The sequence below is a fragment of the Temnothorax longispinosus genome, chromosome 8 (genome assembly GCF_030848805.1).
Source record: "Temnothorax longispinosus isolate EJ_2023e chromosome 8, Tlon_JGU_v1, whole genome shotgun sequence".
Classification (NCBI taxonomy): Eukaryota; Metazoa; Arthropoda; class Insecta; order Hymenoptera; family Formicidae; genus Temnothorax; species Temnothorax longispinosus.
This window is the reverse complement of record NC_092365.1, coordinates 18,129,815-18,154,975: the sequence shown is the minus strand read 5'-3', so window position 1 is coordinate 18,154,975 and position 25,161 is coordinate 18,129,815. Positions and strand designations below refer to the sequence as shown.

The 25,161-nt window shown below is 39.7% G+C and overlaps 1 protein-coding gene across 4 annotated transcripts in view; it reads left to right on the top strand.

Moving 5' to 3' along the window:
* Nucleotides 1–4,214: 4,214 nt before the first annotated feature.
* Sano (CABIT domain-containing protein serrano) overlaps nt 4,215–25,161 on the top strand; it is a 135,342-nt gene continuing 114,395 nt past the window's right edge. For 2 of the 4 annotated variants that reach the window (XM_071784910.1, XM_071784908.1), the window contains exon 1: nt 4,215–4,752. The gene's annotated coding sequence lies outside the window, so the exon portion shown is untranslated. Of the gene's footprint in view, nt 4,753–12,436; nt 12,845–25,161 lie in introns of those variants that run through there. The other 2 variants (XM_071784907.1, XM_071784906.1) reach the window with 1 other exon arrangement.

Sequence of the window (25,161 nt, the reverse complement as noted above, 5' to 3'; positions counted from 1 at the left end):
TATACCACGACTGCTTGAATAATGAGCGCAAGCTCTTTCATTTGTCCCGAAATCATTTCCTCTCTGACTTGGCATTCGAAAATTCGAACACGTTTTCCAGCAAACTAAAAACTGTTTCCGTATTAAGCAAATATTTAGTTTAAATTTTATTTTTAGCGGACAAGATTTCAATGATTTCAAGATTTATATATTATGCTTATTTATGTTAATTAAATCTCATTTCTGAAAATCGAATATTTGCGATTGAATCCCGCAATTGCGATTGATTTGATGACCTATTGAAGACGCTGCCTTCGTTCGCGGTTACTTCAAGAGAGAAAATTTGTCTGCTAACAATAAGTGTAACATATATGTAGACAATACGAAACGTCTTCATCAATCAATGTTGTAGCACAGTGCGGAAGGTGACTGACTCAAGAGCCATCAGGGGTTTCAGGTTCAATCAAATCCAGCGGTGCGCGGTGGTAAGCAAATTTTCTAAGTACAATATAAATTTATTTAATTAAGTTTTTGCACGTAATCAAGATTTTCAGCAATAAAATAATGTTCCAAAAAGTTGTCTACAAGGGATGTTTTTGTGCGATTCAATCATTTTTAAATTGTTGGTACAATGTTGGCTAAATGTAACAATCAATATTTCACCAATCATATGGCCGTCGGTGAACAAACGTGACGCCGCCAACATCGTCTTTTGCGATGGCCCTCGCGGGTGTTGACGCAATGTGATTTCTGCCCAGTGCTCTGAATGTCAACGTGAAGAAATTCAAGCAAGCGCGGGTAAACGGCGGGAGTAACTATGACTCTCTTAAGGTAGCCAAATGCCTCGTCATCTAATTAGTGACGCGCATGAATGGATTAACGAGATTCCCACTGTCCCTATCTACTATCTAGCGAAACCACTGCCAAGGGAACGGGCTTGGAAAAATTAGCGGAGAAAGAAGACCCTGTTGAGCTTGACTCTAGTCTGGCACTGTAAGGAAACGATGAATCCATTGTTATATGTTTTAGACATATAATATAAGTTGGGCAATCAACATAGATCCAAAATCAGACCAATTTTTATGTGCTGCTCGAGTTTGATATTCCCACACGTATGTTTTCCGTTAATTAAATCTATCGCCATTACAACGATCGCACTGTTATGATTTTATTTTATTGTAAATAATACCAGACTGAAGTACGCACTCGTCGATATACTGAGACCTTCAAAAGAGACAAATTAATAGCTTCCGTAGTTGAAATATTTTTAATAAAATTGCGTGCGTTTGCGATGGAAAACATTTTACCATTTTTATTTTATTTACTGATGCAACAATTCGGTCATATTAATTATGGATTCCATTCGGAATTGTTTAGTTATTTCTATTATTTGTTTTTTAGAGACAAAAAAACAGAATAATTGCGATCGGAATCCATTCCGAGAAAAGTACGTTTATACATTTTTTAAGCTTATATATCGAATTTAATTATATTTAAAATTTTTACATTTTGTGTATTTTGGGTCGTAAAAAAGATTTTTCGTCAAAGTAGTAATTCTTAAATTTAATCACTTTTTTATTAATCTATATTGTATAGATAATCTATACCCTAATCCATACCTGGAAATATTTTTATTTTACTGAAAAGTGAAAATATAATTAAATGCTACTGGAAACGTATTTGAAATTCTCTCTCAGTTGACCCCTAATTTATTATTCCATTAAAATTTCAGTAAAAATTCAGTTTTTTATTCAATTTAGTAAATTTGATGATATCTAACATTTATTAAACAAATTTGTTGTTACTTTTCTAAAGTATTTTCTGTTCCAATTATCGTGCGCAGTGTGCGCAGGCGCTTTTTTATTGATTTTCGCTGCCTTTTGTCTCCGCACAGAGGAGCCACTGTACCTGATGGTAGCGACTCTAGTTTGAAACAAACACTCCTCTCCTTTACCATACGAGAAGAATGAGATGCTTGGTGATAGCGCAAGAGGGCGACTCTTTTCCCGGAGAGTCCCCCAAGTGGTCCACTAGGTTTTACCGAGTGAGTCAGTGAGTTCGTAGATTTGTTCTTTGTAGGTAGTTGATATATTTTGCACTTTATATATTTTATTCTCCTCTCTTCAACGACTAACATCTTTCATCTCTTCCTCACTTTAATGTTTAATTTCACACCATTACATAATGTTCATAAAACATGTAATCTTGTCTTATATCTTTGTTTGTACAAAAATAAAATTAGAATTAAAATTGTGATTAAATTATACAATAGTCTTTCTCTATATAATCATATGTAGTCCTGCGGTTTTCCACGCAGGGGCGCAGACAATTTCAGCTTTTACGATCTCTCGACGTGACAAGTGCGAAAATATTGCTGTCTATATGCCGCACGCGAGTTGTTGCTCGCATATTATCCGTATATAAAACGTGCGTAGACGTCGCGGTCGCCGCGTAACCACGCACAAAAGGAAATTGCTATAACGTAACGCTTTACATTTGCGGTTGTCGCGAATATTCTATCTCTTGGTTTCACGCAGTTAACATATAGAACTCAATGAAAAACATGAAATATAATACTTCTGCATTATTTATTACTCAGAACTGTACGTCTTCGATTTCTTATTTCCGAGTCACGGAAATAAGCTATGCACGGACTTTGTGCCAAGGGACATGCATGCGAAACAAATGCACATATCTTTAGAGTGAAAGCATTTACTCCATTTCGTCCGCATAATCCAATAAATCTATGAAATTTAATTTAATTGTTTTGGGCAGAAGAATTTATCGGCTGAGAGTTTATTATCGGCTCCCTGTTAGATTTTCACTACTCAAGTACCAATGTGCACCGTACAGATGGCGCCACGTAACCCGCAAAATGCTCGTATTTCTGCATCGTCGCGCGCCAATGTGAAGTTTGAACGCTGGGTAAAGATCGTCCTTTTCGCGGCTCTTTCATTCGTAAGTCTCTGTCCGTTCGAATCTTCACGAATAACATCAATTGAAACATTGTTTATCATCGTAGCTTGCGTAAAAGACGCGTGAAAGGCATCTGATCATCGTCGCGAGCGCTAATCGTGACTGCTCCAAATTCTAATATCTCGACGACGCGCGCGCTCGACGGTCGCCATGACAGTCTCGGCACGTCGCGTCGGACGGAGTGGAAGGTGCGACTGCTCCGCGTTTAATCGCGAATTTTGCCCCATAAAAGCGCACAACTGACGCGAATTTCGGTCGGGAGTGTCGTTTGAAGTGACGAGCTATCGCCAGGGCGTGTCGGTTGTCTCGGGTTCTCGCGACCGGTGCCGTTTCGACCGTCGACGATTGAAGCTGCACCGCGGTTGAAACCGTCGCACAGTACCAGTGAGTGCAGATTCCGATGCCTACGGTACGCGAAAATGGTCCTTACGCACTTTCGAGAGGCTCGACTCGAAAGAGGCACACGTCACGTACTTTTCCTTAGACGTGGCGTATTCGAGATTTACATCGTATATATTGGGTGTGCAGATTGCGCCTAATGAAAAATCTGCTATTTGATATAGTTTATTGTATTGATATAGTACGAACAGACGTAATGCGACAGTTCCTTCAAGAGAACTTCGTGCGATCGTATAGCATTGCTTCATACATTATGTATCACACATATACGTGGAATGCGAACGAGTGATAGTTGCCAGAAATAAACTCCATGCTATAGTAATTCATTAATTCATCATGTAAATTCATTACTTGCATGATGAATATGCATGTATAATGCATGTACGTAAGATAATTGAAATGAGCAGTATTTATATATAATAATAATATACGTAATAATTGGTAGCATTTTTAAATATAATTATGGTAGTGATCGCGATTATTTTTTACATTAGCCGCGATAACTGCTTGTAGTTGTTTTATAGATTAGAAAGTGTGATCATCGTAGCGAGTGTTCTGATTGTTAAATTCATAAAATTATGTGCATGATTTAATTGAAATATGTGTAATATCTGTGTATGTAGTAATTGCGACAGTGATCGCGATTATTTTTTACATTAGCCGCAATCACTGCTTGTAGTCGTTCTGTCAGAAGAGTAGTCAATGTTATGATTATTACGTTAATAAGATTATGTGCTTGGACTTAATTCAAATATGTAGTGCTTATGGCATAATATTTATATAATTGGCGATCGCGATTATTTTTTGCATTAGACGCGATCATTGCTCGTAGATTAAATGTATTAAATCGCTGTAAATAATGCTGTGATCGCTACAAAAGGAAGTCTTTATCATATCTGAGTCACGACTTTACATTAATGAAAATAAATATTGCATAAAAATAAACAGTATCAGTGATATCAGTGCCTGGAAAAATAAAATAGGCGAATGTTGTAATCCGATGAATTTTGAATCTTTAAGGATCCCAAAGGCAACTTTATTTAGAGATTTGTACAATGCCCTAGACGCACGTCTAATGAAAAGTCCATTATTTGGTGCAGATTATAACCGACTGTAGTTATGTAATTGAAGCAAAAGCTCTATGCAACAAGATGCATTCTATCTCACGTTTTGTAGTTCGCATACCGCGGTGTAGCTAATTCACGTGACTTCGCGATTTTCATGTGGATTAACTTTCGAAATTCGTTCAGTAATATGTGTAATTAAGTGTGCGGAATTAAGTGTGCGGTGTGCGTGTGTGCTCACTTCTGGTATATTCATCTTTTCCTTGGATTTAATGCGGAGGATGTCAAACTTGGAACTTGCAGCGGATGGAGCAGTCCTGCAATATCCTGATTGGTGAGTTGTGCATTTAATGATTCATTACTTAAATGGAAGCGTGTGCTAGTGATGGCACAACTGAACATTGATCGCTTACCCCGTAGAGATTCGTTATTTAAATATATATCTACATAGATAATTGTGATATTGCAATTATCTCTCAAAAAATTTACTATAATATTTATTAAAAACATTTTTATATTTCATAATAAATATTTTTATTCAATATTTGTTAAAATTTAATCAGGATAGCGAGAAGGAAATAATTTAAAACGCAATTAACGCATAATCGACCAAGTTTGAAAGAATACAAAAAATTATTTGTCGTATTATAGGTACATATTTTTGGTCTACTTTCTGGTCTCTAAGAAATATCGTTTTCTAATTTTTTTTTAATTATCCTGAAGTAAATCTATATTCTTGCAATAGAAATTAAATTTAAACATGTAGGCGAGAAAAATATCGACTTGAGTAATTAAACCGAGAAATACTTGAATGTCGGGATTAAATCAACGCGAGATTCTTAAGAACAATTGTCGCACAGTTATTAACTGCGTAAGCGAGTCAATGGTGCCCCAGGCGAATTTTTTTACGAGAGATCGCGGAACGTACTCCTAATAGGATCTATAAAGTCCGACGATATTCGGTTATAAACCACGTCCGTGTGTACACGCTTTAATTGTTACTAACAACGTCCTTCTTCAGATATAATCCGCGTCCGTTAAGATTCTTTGCCGCTTGAACGGCCTTTCCCACGGAGAACTCGCATTGCTTTGTCGCTGTGTTTCTGTTTCAAATGAGATCTTTCATTACTTGCACGATAAGCAATAGTGCGTATAGCAGACAATATTTAGTATTCAAATCAAGACAATATCTTAGAGAGATCGAAAATTTTGTTTGCAAAATGCAATATTCATAAAAAATTTGCAAAAAACGCTTTATATTGTTTGTTTCGCAGCAATTATATATTGTCAATAACAATTAAATTACTACAAGATTGAAATATGTTTAATTAGCATTATGAAAAAAGCTTTTAAATTTATGAATTTATAAATAATTCAATTTTGTAGAAACTTGATTAAATTTTGAATGTGTAAAATACTCTTTAATTAAAATTAATACGTTTTTCTCATCAGATACTTTTTGTATAAACTATAATTTTTTATTCGATCGGAGATACATATTCGCAGGTAATTAAGTCGTTTATAGTTCTCTTTGACGCGCGAAAATAGCATATTCTAATGTTACGCGAAGCCGTACCTGTTATTGCTAATTAATCTAACGTTCAAGCCTTGACGTTGACGATCCCGCGCGTATGTTTAATACAAACACTTTCGATTAGGAACTAATTCCACCTTTATAAGGCGCTCACGTGGTTAAGTAACAGCGAGAAGTTATTAACATTCTTTACGATTTTTTAGCAGCCCCTTTCGAAGGCGCGCCCGTTCTATTTCATTGATAGCAATGATTCATGTCCGCGATAGCTAATATCGTGCACGGTAATTAGAGATCCGCGAGGTCGTAACGCGAATCCGTCATTGCCGTCACTTCCCAATAGACGCTCTTACGGAGCGCAGGAAGGAACATCTCGCTCTCGAGAGACCGCCTGGTAATTACCTGTGATTGAACTTTCATTGCTCATTGAGTACCGCGCCGAAGTTACCCGTCTCTCGTGCGCGCGAGATATTGTGTTTATTTTACTTACTTGGCGGTCTCGTATTTTTCAACGCGCGCGATCGCGCAATAGGCGCGAGACGCGCGAGTGTTTTGTGCAGCCGCGAGAATAATAATTCCTGCACTCAAACTAGAAAGTCTCGTCCCTCTTCCTTTTGCGAGCACGACGCAATAAAGGACAGGGGCCACGTTTACATTGCCCGAGGCTGTATATAAGACGCGAGAAAAATCCGTCGGGCCGGTCGCCGAGGGAAGCGGGTTTTTACGAGGCACTTAAGCGTACTTAATTAAATAAATCTGTATATCCCGCGCGCACAGCCGACTTTATTTCATCGTTCGCGCGACGAACAGTCGCACGAAAGGTGCCGCGCGCGCGTATTATCGAGGGACTTCGGTATAAAATTGAAAACCTGAACTGAAATAATCGCCTCTATACCTTTAATGATCGGTATTTCATTCGATTCTAATATCTACGTCAGCACGGAGAGCCACGGCGGATTTGTTTGTGCCATTCGCCGCCGCCGTCGCCGCGCGCCGTCTTGACAATCCGCGCGTTCCATCAATCTCTGCAATAATTAGTGACTCGCGTAACTGTATATAAGAACCATTAGCTTCATAGTTATACCACATAACACATTTTTTGTCCTCATTTTTAAAACGCAACCGTTGACACGCAATCGTAGAAATGAAGCCGAGGATGATCGATCGCATTTTGATATTAATTTTGTGTATACTCTGTCTTGGTTTAAACAATTATTCAAACTATCAAATTATGAATTTAATAGTTTCTGATTCATTAACTGAAATTTTGAATTTAGCCGCAAGATGATTTAGCTGAAAGCCTTTGTTGCTCTGTTTCGACTTTAAGCAAGATCTGTATAATAGATAATATAGGTATAATTATAACGAATGGTTTCTAAGGAAGATACGCTTCTGCAACGTCGACGTAACCACCTCCGGTCGTGATCAAGTAGCAAGAAATAATTATTATCGACACGTACGTGCTCCCATTTCGTTTCCGAGGCTATCCAGAGGACGGCCGGGTGGTTGCGGGGAAAAATGTGCGTCCGCAGACTCATCGTACGCTCCGTTACACGATCGCTCATCTTTTTCGTGTCCGCCTGTGTAACCGGTCTTACGTCACGGAGGAGGCGGTACGTCTTCCGCAGAAATTACGAGCGGCCATTCGAGCTACGTGAAAACGTGACACACGGGCTAACATCGTTCTTCCGTCTTGTTCGAGATGCTCTCTTTCCGCGAGATTCCGCTTCTTCTCTTTCTCTTCGATCCGCGCGTCCGCATCACGCAGGAAATTTGATTTTCGACGTTGTCCATACTCGATGACGGGGAGTACGTGTTCCTTCCGTGAATCGATGACTCGACTGTATTACGCGCCTTCAAAGAATATTAAACGCGGGAGAGAGAGAACGGGAGCGCCGAGATGCGCTCACTTCCGGAACGTGATTTCTACCGAAGCCTGTAATTAGTGGTAACAGGCGCGCCAGGAATAGTAACAGCACTAATATATAATATATGTCTAGTTTGACGGGAGGAAAACAAGGAATAGGATCGACGGAACGACTGATAAACTGATGTAACTTTTCCCGAATGACATTAACGAAAGCGCGATATCACCGACAAATTCCATTTTTTCTAAATTTTGCAGTGTTAAATTATAGTTAAAGCTAATGGACGTTATTGAAACTCTGATTATAGTATTAATTTAGATGCATTCGCGATTTAATAAACAATAGCGCGGAAATATTTGACAAATACATAGATATTACTGTTCGCGTCACGGACTTTGTTCGAGTCGTACATCAAAAACTTCGCTCAAATAAATATCCGAAATTTATGTCTGTCAGCGCATGCCTGGTCGTTGTGTGTCATCGCGGTTCGAATTGTATTGACAGGAATTCAGCGGCGTGACAAATCGTTGGCGATGCGAAATTAAGTCGTGCGCGCAAACGGTCATTTATTATTCATCCGCACACCTTTCCTTCTCCTTTTTCCGAAAATCATTGGCGAATCGACGGAATAATATCGTTTAGGTCTGGGTATTCGTTCACGGCTCGGATGCGCGCGTACCTTGACCTCGGGGTAAACTCCGTATATCTTGCGGTTAAAATTATGCGGGACTGGATATACCGGCTGCCGCTATGGACGAGCAGCGAGAGTGTCAGCGGTAACGAGTATATGGCAGTGTCGATGCCTGCTAGGACGCTACTAAGCTAAGCATTACGCACCGGCTTACACGCGTATCTACGCTAATATATAATATTATTGGCGAGAGCTATGACTCTCTCTATATAACAGCATGCTCAAAGCGTGAGGCTTTGAGACGAGGCAATTTTAGTCCTAAATTAATAATAAACGCATTTTTCGTTTTGATATTTGCATTATTGAGGGTTTCTAAACGTATTTTTAAAATTTCTTTTTTTTAATCAAGCAATTTAGGAAAAGGAGGATACAGAGGGTTCGATTTTATTTTAGCTGACGATTTAAAAAGATAGGAGTAGTTTTTTATGAAAATAGCGAGATACAAGGAAAATTTTTTAATTTCATGGCGTAGTTATAAATAAATGTTTCGAAAATTAAATATCGCTAATTAGAAATTATACACGGTGACACTTTTGTTGCGCGCGCTGTTCAGATTTTTCGTGATGATTTCAAGATAAACTGTATATTTTATACGGTGAGACAGGAAGTTTCATTGTCGACGCAACGCAAGCGAAAGAGAGCAAGAAACATGGTTTCCTTTGGGTACCAGACATTGCACGTGAGCGACAGAACGCTGTTAATATATCCCGAAGAGCGAGATACATGACAAACAGGTTTCTCCGTAGCGTTGTATAGCGTTAAGAAGCCATTGAAGCGAGCGGTGCCAAGTTCCTATGGCAGGTGATAACACGGCTTGAGAAGATTCTATCGAGGATACTGCCGGATTACGCGGAACCATTTAAAATTATAACGTTACGTCTTAAAGATATTATACTTGGCGCGATACACGCGTACAGATAATCACAAATTGTGAAAATTGTATTTCGTAATATTTATATTAAATAAGTGAAACGGAATCACAGACAGCTGACTTGACTAATGAAACATTTCGTTTTCTTAAATTCCACAAATAAAAGTTTCTTTTTCACTGATTATAAAACTTTAGCTGTCCATTATAGCTAAATTTTCGCCTTTGCTTCGTAATTATTTAGTTTTTTATTAATATATCTAGATTTTGACGCACGTTGTATAAAACATTTGACTTTGAATCACACGTTTTTAAATCGCGGCGTGCACCTTCACGTATCAAGCGGGTATATACGCGACTTCGTCGGTCGTAAGTATACCAAGACATCGGACGGGCAATGCCATTAACACCAGAACGGTTCTAACCGCGGCCTTAGCCAATCGGACTGCGAACTCGGGCCAGTCCAGCGCACCCTCGCACGTAACGCGGCGAGGGCAGTCACTTTCTATGCAGACAGCAGCGGCAGTAACAGCAGGCCGCGAGAGTGCGTGGCGGACAAACGCCTTTCCCGGCCTGGCCCTTGAGGTCAAAACTATTTTTCACCGTGCTTTCAGATAAATTATGCATGAATCGTGACCGCGCGCGGGCGCAAGTATAATGCCGTTAAATATAATACGAGCCACATGCGTGACTCGCGAGCAGGGTAACGCACAGGCTTGGAATCGGCTCTCCAGTGGTCCACCAAGTGTCCTTGTCCAATTTCTCACACATCCGTCCTTTCATTCTTCCCGTGGCTCTTTCTCCCCCCTTTCTTCTCGTAAAGCTGCCGCGAAAGACGTCGTCTATACAAACGTTTTCTCCCCGGCTTCCGTCACCTCACACTCTCGCGACGACTCTCCACGGTCCTTTCACATCTCTGAATAGCTCCGCCGCGAGACTAATTTAAGGAGTAGTCAAGTGTTAAGAGCCCTGTGTACCGACGTTAGTATTTGACTGATAACTCGTCCCGTTCACGACGTACGTCGAGGGCAAAACCGCTCGAATGGCTTCTTCAAACCTAACCAGGCCTATTATAAATAATAGCGTACTGTCATTAATCGCAGTACTGTAGAAATCTCTGTAGAAGAATTTACCAACCATAACGTTTAAATAATAAAAAAAAATACACGCGGATATGAACCTGAACGAACTTGGAATCGTTTGCCTTCTCAATGCCGCAGAAGTTCGATTTCTGTCCGAATGTGGGTGTAAAAAACGGATCGCAGGCACTTTGCCTTCGGGACGACCACGAACGGTTCTATACTTTGTATCGCGTTTCGTAGTAACGTACCGTTGGATGTTTACACGCAGGCACGAAAATTGTGGGGAAAATTATGGTGCTGGGTGGGATTATCGTTGTCGAGGCCGGGTCATGTCATGGAAGAGAGTCGAGTTCTACGCCCCCCGTAACGATCGAAATTCATTTCCATAATTATCTCACGACCGCGCGGATCACCGCTGTAGAAAACTCGGTCCGATTCCTCGCAAGACATATCGCTTCGCGTGAAACGATCATCGTGCTTCTGGATTTCCACATCTGCCGTTAACACTCTCATCGGTTTCGTCACCGACTGATATATCTTAATCCTTCTATCATCGAGAAAAAATGTGAAATTAAAACAAGTCTGTTTTTTACTATATTTTAATTTAGTAATATATCTCTGGCTCCCCTTATTAATTAACATACGTTAATTGACAGATATTTAAATTGAAATTAATTAATGTCATTTGATATTCAGAAATGCTTTAACATTCCTTAGTTGTTGCGAAGTTATTTGAGAATATTTTTAAACATTTGTAAAATTTTTAAGCAATATCCGACGAGATCATTATCGAAAGACGTGAAATTGTAAGGGAGGTGCAAGGTGAATTACTTTTAGTATACATCACATTTTTACCCGTCATGCGCATTCAACCCTTTTGTAGCGGTTTTACGGACATTAGCGTAGATCCCTATGTTCCTGCGCATTCTATTATATCCTGGAATATCGTACTTAACGTCGAAACAGCCCATAATGTTGTATAATTCCGTAATGCGCGCAATATAATGTGCTTGCGAGTTTATCATTATCAAATTCATAAATCTGCGTAGTAGTTACCAATTTCTTGCGTGAAACAACGCGAATCCTACTAAACACGAGTTATTTGAAACGGTCCTATATAAAATTCGATACAATAAGCAACGTGTAACTGCATTTTTTAAAACTTATTTTTTGTATATATATATATATATATATATGCCGTATTACACTTTACGTAAGAAATTTATGTAGAAACTATACTTCTTTTAATTTTTAAGTAAAATGTAATACGGTATATATTTATATCGTCAACGATTGTGCTATGATATTTCTTCTTTGTATCTTGCTATCTTGACAGAAAACTACCATTATATTTCTTAACCATTAATTAAAATATTAAATCGATGAAAAAAATAAGATGTAAAAGTACATTCGTAAATTTTGTGATAATACAAATATCAAAACGAGAAAGTTTAACGTAGCGTTTGATTGTATCAATGTATATAACGTTAAAAAGTTAAACAGAAAACTAAGATTCTTGTTGAAATCTTTGCTAAATCGAAAATAAAAAATCAATGTTGTACCGATCTAATAATAAGAACGATGAAATTTGTAGTTTTCCGGCCTTGTAAGGAAGAGTTTTACGCGAAAAGTTCTATCTCCGCGGTATCGGCACGCTCGCGTAAAGCACAAGCAAGTTCTTCATTATCGTCTGCAGCCCAAATTGCGTAGGCGTATCCGTACCTTCGTATACACACACGTTACCTTGACGTACTACGGCCGTACACACGCACGTATACGCACAACGGCCCGCGTCCCGTGCTACGTTGATACGTACGTTATACACACCTTTGCTATACGGAATATATATATACACACCGTATATATCTGTATACTTGAATAGTAGGGATCGAGCTGGGCCGAACATCAACGAAAGCAACCGAGCGCTACGGAGCCGGTTATGTCGTGCGGCAGCGAGTTAGTATCGCGTCAGTTCTGAAGTGAAGCTGGTCAGTGATCTGTGTCAGAGCAGGGCCACTCTCCGCGTCCGTCACTCTCCCTATCTCTCTCTCTTTTTCTCTTTCTCTCCTTTCTCTCCCCCTGTTTTACGTGGCCTACGCCTCTTTCTGTTCTCTTCACTTCGCTTCCCGTCGCCTCGATACCGTCGTCGACTCCGTTCCGTTTCGCGCGCGAGCCTTCCGAAATCGATGTATCCCGGTCTCCCGGTCTCACCCCGGGTATACTCGCGAGATACACATACACGGTAGTACACAGTGCCACAGTGTGGAGTTGTTACCAGTGGGGAAAGAGCAAAAATTAGTTTACAAACGGACGTGCCACGCACAACGTCGTCCACCACTGTCAAACAATCACCGACACTGATCACCGGATAGTTTAGTTTTGGCAAGTAAGTACGTAGAGTTTTACATTCAATGATCTTCCGATCATCGTGCGATTATCGTCTATTTAGTCTATTATGATCGCGATGCCAGTCTTAGCGTTGATTGATTTGTAATAAAAGACAAATGTACGAGCAGAGTTTTGAAATCGTACAAGTGTCGTTACACCGTTAGTATGCCTTTTTGGAAATTATTAAATTCATTGGATACGCACGAGAATAGCTACAATATACAAAGTTCTATATTCTAAATCTAATAACTGATTTATAAAAATTAGATTTAAAATACAGAACTTTGTATTGTAAACTCTGCTGTGCATGCAACTTGTATTTTCATAAATTGATTAACATATATCTCATTTTTACGTACGATCTTTTTGTTTGACAATACCTACTACTTACAATAATGCTTACCGAAATTAAAGTTTCGTTCTGAACCATAATTTCAATTTGCATAACGTGTTTATTATGGCAAGGTCTTCTTCTTTGCCGCGGTTTTTTTCTTTGATAAATAACGTACTCTAAGGTAAAACGACTTCAATGTACAAACACACACAATCGCATTCTGATATACAAAGAAGTCCGATATCTCTCTATCTAAATCTAAAGCGATCTGTTTAAAAAATTACAAGCTTTTGATTTCTTCATCAAGACGTAGTTTATGCTCTAATTGTAAGATAAAAGTTTATATTGTCACACTTGTAAAATGACACGCAAATGCTTTTATCTCGTTGTTTATTTTTTTAAATGATTTCTATAACATATATCCCGCACGGCTCAAAAATATTTTTATAGGCAATATAATCATAACAGTGTACTTTCTACATTTGGATATTAACACCTACATCCGAAATGATATTTCCTAAATGGTAGATTGTTTTCTTGTCTATTTGCTTTGCCCTACAATTTTATATTTAATAGACATTATGCGGGTATAGAAGACTTTTTTGTACTCTCTCGATGCGCGGGTAATGTACTCCGAATATATATGCGAACCTGCCGCGCGTGAAACGCCACGCTGCAGCTAAAATCGAATGTGTGTCACGTTCACCGTGCGGCGGTGGTGATTAGTAATCGGAGCACGAGCACCAATTACACTTGAAGAAGTCAATGTTACCGGGGAAGGTTTTCGTGTGGGCTTACGCAATCGCGCGCGATTCAGCCCGTTATAACATTGTTCCGGGTTTATCCGGCTATGGAGAAAGTGCAGGCCAGCCAGACATTGTCCTCCCTGCTCACTGTGTGTGCCATAGAGGTCGGATCCAAGGTAAACGAAATACTCGCCCGCGCGGCGGAGCGAATTCATTCTCGCGAAAATTACATTTTTCTAGAAAGCAATATTTTCTCGCACTCGTGAAAAGCATTTGACGTAAATAGTGCATCACCCTCTCGTATAATGTAAAATGTAACGTATAATTTTTAACGTATAATCGACGATGCGTGTATCTTCCTTATTAACAGCTTAGGAGTTCTCGTTTCAATGTGGCCGCTTTGAAATAAAATGAATAATAGACGAGAATTAAATGTACCATAACCATGTGCTTTCCATTTCGTATCAAGATCGACTCTCACCTCCAGTTTTTTAATCCTATTTATACAGTCTCATAAATAAATTATACGCGTACCGGAAATATCGATCAAACGTACGACTCTATGTTACCGCTAATTATGAGATAAATAAAGGCGCGATTTTTTTCTTCCTTGCCGGATATATGGAGAACACGGAATAGAGCGGTCATTAGCGTGAAGCGAAAAAATCTCCGACGGTTTTATCTCCCTCGTTAATTAATCCGTCGCCGGTCAAAGCATCGCTCTCGTCTCGACGCGATAAATATAAAACAATTACGCGCTATCGACGTCGCCATCGCGACGGTAACGTTCATTAATTCGGAGTTATATTCTCGCGCGAATCAACTCGATTTATCGGGACGACTCGGCGCGTCGAATCGTCACCGTCGTCGACGATTCTTTCCTCCATTTTTTCTTCTTCGCTTCCTATTTTTCTCTCCCCATTTTTCTCTCCCCGGCGGGTGACTACGCTCCTCGGCGTGCAATATCGCTGCGCGCCATAAAGTGTCGGAGTCTGTAAGGCGGCCGTGATTGCCTGACACGTTGCAATTGAATGTCATAACGCGATAGGCACGCTGCACAATACCGCGCGCGGCCGTACGACGGCATTAAGCATTATATGCGTAATTTACGAAGGTTATTTACTATACAATTAGATAGCCCGCGCCAAGTATTACGCGCGCGAATACGGTGCGCACGTATGGTGTTGCGAACGCGTGTGCACACACGCGTACGCGCCACGATGCACCGCGGACGTGCATGGTAATGGTCCAAGGGTCTCATCAGTGGCACACAGAGCGAGCGAGAAAGAGAGAGAGAGGGAGAGAGATAAAGAGAGAGAATTCTCACTTTTTCCTCCGGCGTATCTAGGATAATATACGATATATACGGTATAACGAGGTATGTAATGGGTAATAGTGCGTAATGATATAATGCGCACATTCCTCGACGTACGTCTGCTATAACAAACATTGTTAGGGAGAATGCGTCGCTCGCGCGCGGGCGCGTCATGAGATGTGCGCATCTCGGCGCGTGGTCCTTGCAGTAGAATACGCGCTTTACCATTTGCGAACGAGAGCATACTAACGAGGCCGCGTGTTAGAAATGAAATTACATGAGCGCATTAATTATGATTGTTGACCAGTCACGAGGCATTTGCTTTTCTCACGGTCGTACGAATGTGACGATTCTTCGATCCTCGCGCCGATCCTCGAACGTTCCGTTATCGTACGGTATTTTTTTACGTGTTCTTTCTGCTGTCATTTTATGTATCCGGCGAGAGTGATCAAACGTTTCTTTCCTCGGATCGACATCGTCTTCTTTCTAAGGTAGGATAGATCCGGAAGTGTTATTTCGCATCTTGGCAACCGATAGAAATCAGTGAAAAATAAACTTACCGAGTTCAGTTGTGTGGAAAATTACATTTGAGAAACAGATTTTATTTTATATTGCAGTGCAAATTTTAAAGAAACAAACTAAATAATAGTTTATAAGTTTTTTATGTGAATCTTTTTTTTGTTTATACATATATAGTTCTCAAAAATAAGTCTTTTTTCAGTTGTAACACTTTTTTTATATGTGTGATGAACTACATTTTTTAACGTCGATTGAATCATTCTTTATTGTGATATTGAGCGTATGATAACATTGATACAAATATGTAATTCTATGTTTACTAAAATTTTAAAATTAGACTTAATCCGATTTATTAAAATTAATGATTTTGTATTCCTATGTATCTGTGTATTGTTTCGAAGCACGTAGTTTTCTAATTAACTTTGGAGAAAAATTAAACTTGCCGGACGATAAGAATAATCTGTAGTTTAAAAATAAATGTTAATCATTCAGTATTATCACTTCAGCTGTAGATAATGATGAAAACCTAGAACTCTGCGACTTCGATGTTTGCTTGATATTTGCATGCACTATGTGCATGTACGGTGTAGGTCCGTTGCCGCTTTACCGCGGATTCCAATGCATTTGCCGGTGTACTTGTCGAATGATAAAAGCGATAACGAGAGCACGCGTTAGGACCGAATTACGCGGGCATCTACGCTATCCTGCGCAGAGAGTCGACGATATCGTGAACACTGTTGGTATATTACACGATAAGATAAAGAAGCGTATAAGGGAGCTACTATAGGCCGAGTAATTAGAGCCCTTTTCTGCTCGCTCTCACCCTCGACTAAACGAGCTATCGTAATAGCGTATAATTGTCGAGTGCTAGCTATAACCGCGATTTGCAAGAAAATCCGCGCGAGAATATATTGTCATGTGCCTCGGTTATCTGTAAACGTTGCTGCAGTTCCTACGTAGACTTTTTCCCTTCGATATAATACATATACATATATTAACTGATAAGTTACGGATAGGTTATAAAATTTGATGTTTGAGTTAAGAGAAATTAAAAAGAAAGTAAAAGATGGTCTTGTTTTTTACTGGTTAATGATCACGATTATTCTAATAAATAAAATCGTATCTAAATGCGAGTCGGACGCAAGAGCTTGTCATCAGATTTATATCAATTTAAGTACTTTTGCTTCTCCTTTGAAGTATCATGGCAACGTTCCACTTTATATCGAACGTAAATTAGACAGGCTAGTAATACTGTTTTGTATTTCAATTTACGAGTCGATTACTACAGAATATCAGCAAAACTTTCTTTCGTTCCGCCAATAATCCATTACGCGAATGTCTATTTTGTTCTCGAGAATTATTAAATCCATACTTAAAGAAAAAATGCAAACAGCCAAAGGGTTCAAGCGAAGGCCTTCGCGAACGATGTTCTTGACCGGCTTTAATTTCAACTTCAGTTGCAAACGTCAGCCCGCGGCAAGAATGCATTCGAATAAAATGTAAATTGCGGAAGTGTGCGCTGTTGTTTGCGCACGACTTATTCGAGCACGGTCCTATAGTTTCACTGTATTAAAGCGTTATCGGCGAGAATGATAAACGTGACGAAAGATATGGTAGATAAGTCTTTTCTATTGTAACTGCACAGCGTAATTCTGTCTAAGAATGGAGGGGGATATGTTATATACAAAGAAGTAAATGCAATCTTAATATAATAATGAGATAAAAACTAAGAAAAAAAGATAATTTCATATAGCCACATAGAAGTTTTTGAACCATCATATATTGAGAAAAGATATGGTGTATATGTTTATATCGCAGTGGGACGAGTTTACGAGGCTGTCTCTGTAAAATGGTGCGATCGTCATTTATCTTATTAATCTCTATCTCCTCAATTCTTATCTTTTTAGCAGTCGATCGACAATGGTAAAGCTCTCGTTTCGAAACGTTCATGAGAAATCTACTTGAATTAGTTTACGCGGTGAGATAAGTTACTGGATGGATTGTCAATAGGAGACGGAAGAGGGAGGGAAATCACCGCTACCGTGCCGATTTCTCGTTTATTATCAATCGATATCGGTTTTACGATGCGATGCTTCTTACCACGGTACACGTCGATCGCTTTCCCGCAGAATCGTTGCTTCTAATGTCGCGCGTAGGTTCGATTAATCGGCATATCGCACGATCGGTCATTCACAATGCAATCCGTATTGAATTACACGCACAGCACGTATTTAATCATCGTGACGTTAGTTTCGCAATTAGCAGATACATTATCAGGACTTCTTGGAACGTATTTATTAATGCCATCAGTGTGATAATGTCATATATCGCGCAATTTCGAAATCTCATCACAGTAGAAATCAATCCCGCATTATCGATATTTAATTAAGATATATTTCAACAAACGTTTAATTGGAATTTGATTACATAGAAATACTTGTAGATCATCTCTGAGAGATGGTAACATTTTTTATAACGTTATACCGTTAGCAGAAGGTTAATTTTATAGATAGAAGAGATTAATTCTGGACTTTTTTCAACATCGTCAAGACTTTCGCTTGTCGTGAGAATGTTTCGTAATTATAGCACGACATAAATATTTCATAAATACCGGCTTAAAATATAACACGTATACAAGATTTACTTAGGCCGGGGCGAGTTCTGCCCGAGTTCCGTTAATGGCGCTCGTCGATTTCCATATTCGATTGATACGTCGCGTCGTACCCAGGTTCGCGTATCTCCCCACCGTGTCTACGGTAGCTCGTCTAATGATTCTCGTTCAATCGAAGAGTATTATTAAAATATTAAGGTGGATCTTTTTTTGTACTTGAACGTATCGGAGCCAGAGCAGCGGAGCAGCGAGAGACTTGCCTGTCTGCCTGCCTGCTCGCCTGAAGCTTTTGCATCTACTTTCGATCGTAGAACCGGAAGATCGAGTCGCCTCTCCGGTCCGGTGCTCTCGAGGAAGGGAATAAGGAGTGAGTGTTTCCATAGCCCTCGTAAACGCCAATTACAATAATTACGATAACTGTGGCGCCTAGTCGCGCGCTGTCCGGCGCTACTTTTATCCGCGCTTAACCGACCCTCACTCTCCCTTTATTATTAATCACGTACTTAATTAATATTCCGGATGTTACTTGAGGTAGCGATTAGCCGCGGGGCGTGGTTAGCCCTAGTTAGCATCTTCTCTAATAAATGATATCGTATCTTGAGCGTTATATTCAACTCTTAGTTTTTATCAACTAACGGTGTCAATTCGTTCGAATTCACTCCTTTTAATAAACGCATTCTCCGATCTTCAACAGGCATATTTTCTTACCCTTGCTAATAATGTCCGGGTATATCAGCGACGGTTTTATTCGGTAATTTGTTCGATCGTTTAAGTCTTTGACTACTAAGAGACCTCCCGTTTCATGTATTTATTTACGTATGTGTTTACGAGAAGTTTGATTATTGGTGATTAATTAAATAGTAAATGATAATTGATAAATTAATTTATTTGCTCTATTACACAAAAAGCGTACGTTGTTTTGTTTTCAAAATAAGAATATCCGAAGAAATGACTTTCACCACAAGTATAAATCTATTATTATCATTGTGTAATGATGTTATTTTGATAATCAAATTGTTTCCGTTCCCGTTCTATCATAATGGATATCTCTGGCGATGAATGCTGCAAATATTGTTTTATTACAAATCGGTCGATCACTCCACGCGAGAGCGCGATGTGGACGTTTCTGCTATAACGAGAGAAATCGTTACGCAGGATGTGAGGTTTAATAACCGGGTCGGAAGCCGCTTAAGACTTTAACCGTGCGAAACTCGGTCGTCGTTAACGCGGATTAGATATTACTCTGGAGCGTGCACCTGCCATGCCGCGCGAAGAGAGAGCGTATCCGCGTGACCATAAGTGCCAGCTGCAGGTGCGGTAGCCTGTCTTCGCATAATAAATCCAAGAGACAGTACCAAGAGATAGTATACTGACGCGGCTGTACATTGGCCTTTATACTGAACTACAATAAAATTAAAATTAATGAATATTTAGTCAGATAAGTCGAATCAATCTACGAGATTAATATCTTGTTTTACCCCTATATAATCTATTTATATTGACGTATTTATGAAGCTTATAATTAAAGCCTGGAAATATATGAAAGGTTATATGCATGTAAAATATAACGGAAATATTTTTTAAGATTCTTTGTCTGATAAGAGTACATTTTAATTTCAGAAAAGAACAATATTACACTTAATTTATATTATATAAAGCTGATTTTTAAGTGAATAAATTAAGCTAGATTTCACGCGAATACACGTTACCCTGAACTTTCATCTCAAACAAGTTCGCGTTACCGAACTTGTTTGATTGGAAAACACCAGCTCGTGCGGAAGCCGTCTAGCCGTTCAGAACGTTCATAAATATCTCTTACTATTACTTACTGTTACATGCGCTATACTGTTCGAGACATTGCTTTTTAATTGAGCAACAAAATCAATGCACTCTGAATAACGGTGATGGAAATATCTCATTGCAAGACGCACTTTCGTTGAACGCGGAATCGACTGCTCTCGAAAGGCCGCTTTTCCATTTCGAAGTCGCTCGACACGCACGAACTGCTCCAGGTTATTCCGTTTCCTTAAAGCACAGGTATTAGTTGCATCTGTTCGACGTACGCCTTGTGTTACTTGCCTCTTTTCTTACCTTCGACTTCAGGGCGCGGAGGGAAGAAGCGAAGCGCCGAGTTCTGCTCGCCCCTCGCCTCTTTCCGCCTTCCCGCGCCATTCTCATTATCTCATTCCCTCTCTCATTCGGTCTATACCTTACTCGCGTTCTCCGCTTTTATCTCTCTCACGCGGTCTCACCCAGATCCCGTGGATCACCCAGACACGGTGGTTGAAACCATCCGGCATAACAACGGGCAAACGTAACCTGGTTCTGGGGATAAGATTCCTCTACCTTCCTATTATGGTCGTTATATGCCCCGGGAAACATACACACAGCCAGTTCTCCCGGTATTTTTTCATTGCTTCGTTACCAAGAAACGCGCCGCGCGTACTTAAAATGCGTACAGTCGCCCCCTTCTTTCTGCACTCGGCCGCATGTGCGTCTTTATGCGTCTCTGACCTTCTTTACCCTATTTTAAAGCATCCCCTAGCACATAACAATAAGGTTTCTAAGAAGAGAACATTTTTATCTTGTCATGGTTTTAGTCGACGGGTGGATTAAAATTTTTTTACTGCTGTCAACTTAATTGTTGAATTTAATTTGATTGTTGTGTGTTTGTATTCGATTTTGTTAAAGAATGCGTTGAAAATTGAATGCGGGAAATAGTTTTTAAAAATTTGAGTTAACTAAGGAAATAAGAGTCTCGTACGATTTTCCTTTACGGATGTTCCATGCGCAGTCGTAAAGTTCGTCGACTTAGAATTCCGTGAAAAGACAATAGACGCATTAATTCTTTCTCGGTTCGAAGGAGGATAAGGCTACGCACGCGCGTCTTGCCCCCGTTTCATTTTCACGTCGTTCGCCAGGCAATTCTACCCGTTTGACACAGTGCAGCCTTCGTGGGACGACCTTCGCGAATAATACCCACGTTCCGCAGCGAGAGCATAAAAGCACCGGCGAATCGCGTAGCATATGTTCGTACTTTTAGCTACCCGTATGCGTGTGATTACTAAGTGCAACCAGCTATTATTATTCCACGGTGAAATTAATTCGTATGTGCTAGTCGTGTAATGCAGTGTACATACATTTACATTAACGGACCATTACGACTCCTTGAAAAATGTCCAACATATCTTTATTCATTTTATTACTCGGCACATTTTAAGTGCGTTTTTAATATTATATTTAATATTATATATTATATAGTTTTGGCTTGGACGACGTAGACTCACGTTTACAGACGGAGGGTTAAGATATTTTTTTACAAAGTGTTAAAAATTTACATGTTTCAACGCGATCACGATTTCTATTTCCTGCTACTATTCTACATTCGATTTTTGGGCGTTCACGCCCGATCTCAGGTGCTAGAAAAAAAGATGATCGAAACGGTACATCGTCTACTAATTCGCCGTTGGTGGTTCAGAGAAACGACTGGCTTAATCTAGCTAGCTCTTACGTGATACGATATACGTGGCGCGATCCGGTTTGCCCTCGAAGATGTAACCTTCCACTTCTTAGAAACTAAAGGAACCAATTTGCCGCAAAGGGTGCGGGCAGCGATCCTCTCCTTCTATTATGCTACAAATTAGCCTCAATCGAAGCGAATAGATGCTGCGCGGCTACGATTTGTTGATTATGAGCGAAATGCCCGGGGGGAAACGTGTAGGTCTTTTCTGCTCGCGAGCAGAAAAGGACACATAGGAGAGGCGAAGGTCCTATTTCAGCCGCAGGGAAGGTCGGTGGGATCCCGATCGGAAATAATCTAATGGATCTTCTTGATCTGTGTGACATGGGGGTGGAGGAGCCTTTAGATCCCGCCCGCGAGCTTCTTGGAAAAGCGACGAACAAAGGACTCCTGCGAATCGCATTTGTCTCGCTTGACGTTTTACGACGAAGATAAACGGCTCGAAAAGTCTCGTATGTCAGAGATGAATGTATTGATAGGTACCAATAGAATGATCCAAGTATAAAACATCGTATTTCTACATGATATTATACGCATATATGTACAAGAGAAAAGATAGAATAGAATGCGTCATGTCGGATATATTTGAACTTACGTTAAGAATGATCGATTTATTTATATACATAGATATATATAATACAGATAAAGTATTATATTTTTTAATGTATAGTTTTTTCAAAGATATTGCAAAATAAAGGTTTCCAATCTTCTTTAAGAAAGAGATTCTATCTATTACGCGATACATAGAATAGTAATGATCGAGTTAAAACTTATACGAGGATAAGATTGTAGTTGTAATGTTCTCTTTAAGCACGAGTGACACGGATATTCGTGTTATAGAGATTTAAATGTTTTACGCAGTCCGTTAAGATCTTATATTGTGACGAATGTGACATACTTTCACCCGGTCTGACCGGAAATCTTACGGTCAACCGGTTGATCAGCGACCTATCACGCACGCTTGTATATTCAATGGTACCTTAATCAACGTATTCAGGGTCAATTTAGAACCTGCATCTGTTTTATCCGTATAAAATCATTATATCGGAGAGCCAATTCTCCTTACCACCAGTACTTTTTTTCGCAACTCGCGTAATCTCGCGTTAATGGTTTTCATAGCCTATGCAAGCCCATAAATCATTGTCGTAGGAAAGTAAGCTAATAATCGGTATTTTTTGCACGTGTGCAATTAACCGCGTTACGAAATATTCTCTTTCACCTCGGCCGATTACCACCGATTCGAATTACTATGGTTTGTGCAACGTAGCTTAGCAAAGTCTACACGACGGATTGTCATTCTTTCGGCTAGCCTTTGCCAGTTACCGTAGATGAATTGCTCCAGATGAACGGATAACGCCTGCAGTTTACGTATAACCATGTTGTTCGATTATAACGCAGTCCATGTAGATAATGATTCATATGCGTGCCACGTATAGTTAGCATCGTCGTGATTCTTATTCCGCTTTTTTTTTTAACCAGTTCGGACAGCGGTGTCCTTAAATTCAGCATGTACACGCGTCTTACTTACCGTATCGCTTGCGTAATTAATAGCTCTTTATCGAACGTATGTTTCGACACGTCGGACATGAAACTGGATTATCCATCAACGTAGCAATAACATGATCTACAAAAACATGTTTCAGTACGGTATTTAAATATCTTCTTTCTGACATGTCGGCATGCACGCGTACATGTTATTCGCATGTCGCGTGGTGGTGCCATGATTTTGACGGAATTTCTTTATTCATTAAATGAAATGAATATCTGTAGCTGTAGCTGACAAGCAGAAGAATGCAAATTTGAAAGTTAATTTTTTTTTAAGAGTTAAATAATTATTTAGCACGGAGTTATTTATCGAAAAGAGTTTGATAAGGGAGCATAAATAAATGACAAAAGCCTAAAATCCTTATTCAATACAAAATATTATTAACGATATACTTAGTATTCATAAATGTTGTTTTTTGTTTATTTTTTATTATGGAAACTCGTCAGAAACTCGTCAGTAAATCTGCCATTAAATAATAACGAGGCAATTGCACGACAGCGCGGATATTTTAATTTTTGCATCTTACTTAAGCACCTCGTGATAATGTTAACAGCTACCTACGGTGATTTTTACTAACGAACTTTTGATTACGCTAATTATTCCGCCGCGTGTTAGATGTCTCGGATCACGAAGCGCATTCTCTGATCGTTTCTGCGGTCAATAATCAAGATGTTTCGATTGCGAACCGCGCGTCCGACTCGAGTAGAGAAGAGACCCGTGAAGCATCTTGTCTACTGAGTATACATTTATACGCCGCACGTAAATGGATTTAATAACATTGCTGCGAGCAAGATTGACAGCTGTAAACGAGCGCACATTGCAATATTGCGAAGCAGTGCGTTAAGTCGCTCTGCTGAGCGAAACTCTCTCTCTTTCTCTCTCTCTCTCTCTCTCTCTCTCTCTCTCTCTCTTTCTCTCTCTCTCTCTCTCTTCGAGCATCGTGAACATTATTCACCCTCTTCCACGCAACCACGCCTTTTTCATTATCATAATTTTCTGTGTTAAGTCCGTGTACCTTTTGGTGTAAACAAGTAGAGACAAACAAATATGATTTGTTATTTCAACGATAAAAAATAAGCGTAATCTCGAACTATGTTCTATTAGACTATGCGCTAGAAATCGGACTCATTTTTAAAAGTTTCCTGATTTATGCTGCTACACAGAGATATCTATGAGTAATTTCTTCTTTTGTAGAAAAATTTACAGTGATTTTTATATTGACTAGTTCCTCCTCTGCTCTTCAGATACGGATTTTTTACTTGTGTCGTGTCCATTATCCATCCTGTTCGACGTGTTTGTATCGAGGAATAGTACCCAGTAAAGAAAATCTGATTAGATTCTTGTCTCGTCTTCTTCAGGAGGGGAGGGGGAGGGATGCGGGGCTCCTCCCGTGATAAAAAAGACATTCGTGCATCTGTAGAGATCGCGACGTTATCGCGTCGTTACGCGCTCGAGCGTACCCGGCGAAATGACTTCCAATGAAATGGCAAAAATGGCTCGTTTATTTTCCGCTTCCGATATGTCGGCTGCAACCTGGCTTCTCTTCTCGGCGACACGCGGCAGATTCAGCGTGACTCAGCGCGACGATCGTGGAATATCGTCGATCGGTCAGGTTTGTAGCGAGGAACGCTCTACTTGCCGAGAAGTGTTAACCGCATTCTGCGATCGAGCGAGCATTCGCGTGATCCGACGCCTACAATTGTCACTTGTTTTTTCATTGTTCG